Raw genomic sequence first — 5,390 nt, forward strand, 5'->3', positions numbered from 1 at the left:
CTTCCCAATCAAAATAACGAACTGTATACAAAGCATTGACTGAATTCTCGCTTCTGTCTTCGTGTAATCAAACTGAAAATTAATATTTTTTCTCCATTCATTCCAAGAATCAAACAAATAAAATGTACATAAACACTGCCGCCTCCAGTTAAGAACAAGACGCAGCAGACCATCCATGCTCACTATATCGAATCGATTGGTCGTCTGCTCGATGCATTTTGCCTGTGAGTCCAGTGACGCATGTTTGAGTGTTTTCTCACTTTTCAAATAATCCATAAGTCGTACCCGTAATAATTCAAGTCGTATACGTAAGTATTAATAATACTTTTGAAGTTGTATTTGTACAAAACATACACACAACAGACTTTAGTGTACAACATAAATACTTGTGTACGAATGTAAATGAGCATGCACACGTTTATTTTTGACAGTAATGTTACTCCTGTGGGCGGCACGGTGGCGCAGCAGGTAGTGTCGCAGTCACACAGCTCCAGGGACCTGGAGGTTGGGGGTTCGATTCCCGCTCCGGGTGACTGTCTGTGAGGAGTTGGTGTGTTCTCCCCGTGTCCGCGTGGGTTTCCTCCGGGTGCTCCGGTTTCCTCCCACGGTCCAAAAAAAACACACGTTGCGGGTGGATTGGCGACTTGAAAGTGTCCGTAGGTATGAGTGTGTGAGTGAGTGTGTGTGTGTCTGTGTTGCCCTGTGAGGGACTGGCGTCCCCTCCGGGGTGTGTTCCCGCCTTGCGCCCAGTGATTCCGGGTGGGCTCTGGACCCCCCGCGACCCTAAATTGGATAAGCGGATGGATGGATGGATGTTACTCCTGTCTGTCCTGTCTCTCTCTCTGCTGCGCAGATTGGATGAGTGCGCGGCTGACGTCACCCGGACAGCTCACTGGGACTTCTTGTTCTCGGCTCGGCTCCTTGCCTCCGTTAATTTTCCGTAAAAGAAAAAATAAAAACATTCATAATACACCACTATGTTTAGTAATACTGGACTTCAAGCATGATCAGCTCGTTGTTTTGTTAAGTTCATTAAATGTATAAATAATGTACATAAATTAAAAATGTGGGGAAAAAAAGATATTAAACAAAATATCAAGCAAAAATGTCACCAAAAAATAAACCAATTCTACCAAAAGGGTTTGAGCTTAAACTCTAATCGTCCTTTTTAGATCACTACCTCTCCTTTTCACAGTGACAGAACCTGCCTGCTCTGCTAAGCTGCAGGAGTCTGTCGGTTTTATGACTCAAAAAGCCAATCAGAAATAAGCAAAGGAAAAAATACGTTTTTTTGTTTGGTTGAGGGGCACCACGGTACGTTGGGACCACAGCGTTGGGAAAAAAAACCAAGATTCCGAGAATAAAGTCAGAATTCTGAGAATAATTCTGCATAATTCAAAGAATATAATCAGAATATTTAGAGAAACACTGGCTGGGTTCATATTTTCCATAATATGTACACAGACAGAGTCTGTGCGTCATGAGTGAGTTGTGAACAGAATTGTTTATTAAAGCAATTGTAAAGTTACACTGTGTGTCTGCTCCATTATACGCAGCAAATTATTCCGAGATTATTCTTCGAATTATTCCTAAATTTTTCTCAGAATTATTCCGGGAGTATTCTCAGAATTCTGACTTTATTTTCGGAATCTTATTATTTTTTTTTTTTTTTCAACGCCGTGGCCCTAACACTCCGTCGTACCATGGTGGCGCAACAGGTATCCTTGAATGTTTGCATAATACTACATAGACACACTACATCATGTCGAATACTAAATTTGCATAATAACTGATGTGGAATTATGCCATTTATGACGCATACACAATTTAACTAGTCTCAAGTACTACAACATTAGGGTCTTCTATAAGGAGCTGAATTAAGTTATTATAATGAGCATCTAACAATGGTTGATTGTATAGTGTGTTAAAGGAACACTAGATTAGTGAATTAGTGACTAGCGATTTAGAAAATATGATTAGTGAATTAACTATGAATGTATTAACCGAAATCTAGATAGTATTTTTACTGCTTTGAAATCAGTGATGCTTCATTGACCTGTCAAATCAGCACTGCAGAAACCACATTATGTAACTTTTATAGGAGGGTAGGAAAACACCTCCTCAATCCCCCTTACCCCTTTATTTCAGGACAGCGATGTAACAGTGAATTACAGTCTGCAACTGTAGGGCGAGCCCAATAAAATTTCCAATCTGACCTAGTGTTCCTTTAAGGCTAAATAAAAGGTCCTGCTAGTTGCTAAATATTTTTATACATAATTGCCTATATTTTTACTGTTTATCTTTTGCAGATAAAACTATGCCATTCATATCTAAGAATGGAACCTTACGGTGCAGTCTGATATGTGGATTAACCATTGCTGTCATTTTCCTGTACCTCTCTTATTCTTGGAACACCAATACCTTGTGCCCACCTCACTACGCCCCTGCTCTTCAGTATTCCGAGCAGTATGTCAAAACCTCTTCTCTTCTGCAGCCCACCAAACCTATCCTCCTATTGTGGTTTTGGCCTGAGAAGTACTATTTCAACCTGAGTGACTGCAAGTCCTTCCTGGACATTGATGGCTGTTTCCTAACAGACGACAGGTCCATGTATTTCATGGCAAATGCTGTGCTCATTTTTCACAAGGCCATAAAAAGTGATCTGTCCAACCTTCCACCTTCCCCTCGCCCTCCTGCTCAGAGGTGGATCTGGTTCCATGTGGAATCACCAACAAACACACATAAGATACTTGGCCTGGAGAACCTCTTCAATCTCACTCTGTTACCGGCAGAATGCAGACATCACAGTGCGCTACCAATTGAGCATCAGACAAAGCCCTGAGGAAGAGTTTGTAATGCCCATAAAGGACAAGCTGGTCTGTTGGATTGTGAGCAACAAAAACCCCTTCACTGGCACAGATGCCAGGAACAAATATTACTTCGAGCTCAAAAAATATGTTGAAGTGTATGTGTTTGGAAAGGCCTATGGACACTTCTTGAGTGTTGAGGACTACTATCCAACCATAGCTAGCTGCAAATTCTACCTGTCTTTCGAGAACTCCATCCACAGGGATTATATCACAGAGAAGCTAAATGCACCACTTGTGGTTGGGACAGTCCCAGTAGTCTTGGGACCCTCAAGACAAAATTATGAAAATTTTGTTCCTGGCAGCTCCTTTATTCATGTGAACGATTTCTCCAGCCCCAAAGAGCTGAGGTGCTTTACCGCCAGTATTTTCAATGGAGGAGGCACCTCACTTCATACAGCAAAACCAAGAGTTTATCAAGCCCATCTGTACTGCCTGTGATTATGTGGAAAAGCATAATGAGTACAAAGTTGCAAATGATATCTACAAATGGTACTTTTCACCATAATTCAGCTATGCAAGATGTCTTCCTCACATCAGTATTTGTACATACCTGGCTTGTATGAAATTTAAACTATCCATCCAAAAGTTGTCGACAACCCTAATAATTGGTAAATTAGCAATATTTACTTTGCCCACAGCTGTTATCTCCATTTAAAAGATGACATGGTATGGGATGCCATAAATCACCTACACATGATCTTAAATCCACCATGCCCAGTGCCAAATGTTGGCTGGTAATGTAAATGTAATTTAAGAAATGTGTGAGTTTTCATTATGTGTTACATGTTGCATATCGTTGCTGTCCAAAATAAAAACCTCCAAAATAGTAACTTTATAGGAGAAGGAAGAAACATATAATTAATCTTCAGTGGAAGTCAATGTAAAATGACTTTATTCCAAATCATTTTGGAGCATTTCTATTGGTTCTGTTGGAATTTCTATTATTTTTTATACACAATGTGAAGAGCAGCTTTTGTGTTCATAAGATGTAGTAAACCAAAAATCCACAAAAATGAAGATGCCTGTTTTTATCTTGGACAGTCACAGTATTCATACTAAAAATACTTATAAAGACCCATTCACCCAATGCTATTTTTACAAATATCAGTAACAATGAATAAATGGATTTGAATAAATTATTTATTAATAAACATCACGAACGCTAGGGCAAAATATGAGTAATGTCAATTTTCCACTGCCTGGGTCTGGCTCTAATCGACTCGACTCTACACGGCTGGGCCCAGCACACTTAAAGCTTGTCGCTTTTCCACTGGCAGGACTCCCCCGCGAAATGGACCCGGTGACGTTGCAAACACCACGTCTCTAACAGGAATCACTGCCTTTTCAAAAACCACAACAACGGCAGCAGAAAAGTTAGGCAATGTTTACTCATCATGTATTTGCGTGTTCTGTTCAGTTCAGTTTTACTTGTTGCATGTTTGGCTTCCACTGAAAATTTTCATCAGCCACCAATCCAAGGAGCATATAAACTTCTTCAAAGCACCGTGAGGTAAAGTTATAAGCTGCCTTTGTGAATCTGATAAAAATAAAAGTGAAAGCTGCTGTAATTTAAGAGATTTTACAAGCAGTGGTTTGTGCTGGATTTGAATAAGCTCAGCAGTTTGTGGTGATTAACATGGCTCTGTCCAATCAGCACATGGTTGGAACCCAGAGTGATCTGGGACTGAAAACCAACCTTGTTCCAGAGATCAGGTACCAGATTTGGCCAGTGGAAAAGCAAAAGAGCTGAGAGAGTCGAGTAGAGTCGTGTAGGTTCTATGCAGTGGAAAAGCACCATAAGAGAGGTGGCAGTGTTCTAGTTGATTTTGGAAATTACAAACAATTAATACTGATTGGCTGATGTTTATATGCTGTGAGTGATCAGAGGGTTGAGGACTAGCCAATATACATCTTCAAAGAAAAGTTTCTTTGGTTGTGACAGGAATACTAAATGTAACTTCCCAAAGTCACAAGGTGAGTAAAAGTACAAAAGTAGTAACTGAGGAAAACTCACTAAAGAGCTGAAGCACTTAAAGAAAGGCAGTGGTACTTTGTTGTTTCAAATTATTTTCCAGATCCAGGGAAGATTAGCAATGTAGAAACTAACATGTGTACAGCTCTGTTCTTCCCTTTCTGGATTATTTTGATGTAAAATAGCACACACAGAAAGAGCAGCACCCCAACAAAGAGAAGGAAATGTAACACCAAAAAGGGGATTAATAACTAAATATGAACTGTATTTGTTAACCAATTATATCACTTAGAGAAGACGTAAAAGTATTAAAATTGTGAAATACTCAAAAAAGTATAAATGCATTAATAGTTTATTTGTAGATGTAGTTATCACTCACCTCTGAATTTTGCCCCAGTTATGACATTTAATAAATGATAATAAATGTATTACATGCAAAAATATCAAGGAGGAAATCCTGTTATGCTCTGCCTTTAGAAACTAGATGGTTTGCAACACATATTTACTATATTTTTTTAACACATATTCTCTAATGGTTCGTTTCATTT

The 5,390-nt window shown here is 39.4% G+C and overlaps 1 pseudogene; it reads left to right on the top strand.

Moving 5' to 3' along the window:
- Positions 1-223: 223 nt before the first annotated feature.
- On the top strand, positions 224-3,463 carry LOC136666517 (4-galactosyl-N-acetylglucosaminide 3-alpha-L-fucosyltransferase 9-like; annotated as a pseudogene).
- The last annotated feature ends 1,927 nt before the right edge of the window (positions 3,464-5,390 follow it).

Source organism: Hoplias malabaricus, chromosome 14 (assembly GCF_029633855.1).
Source record: "Hoplias malabaricus isolate fHopMal1 chromosome 14, fHopMal1.hap1, whole genome shotgun sequence".
Classification (NCBI taxonomy): Eukaryota; Metazoa; Chordata; class Actinopteri; order Characiformes; family Erythrinidae; genus Hoplias; species Hoplias malabaricus.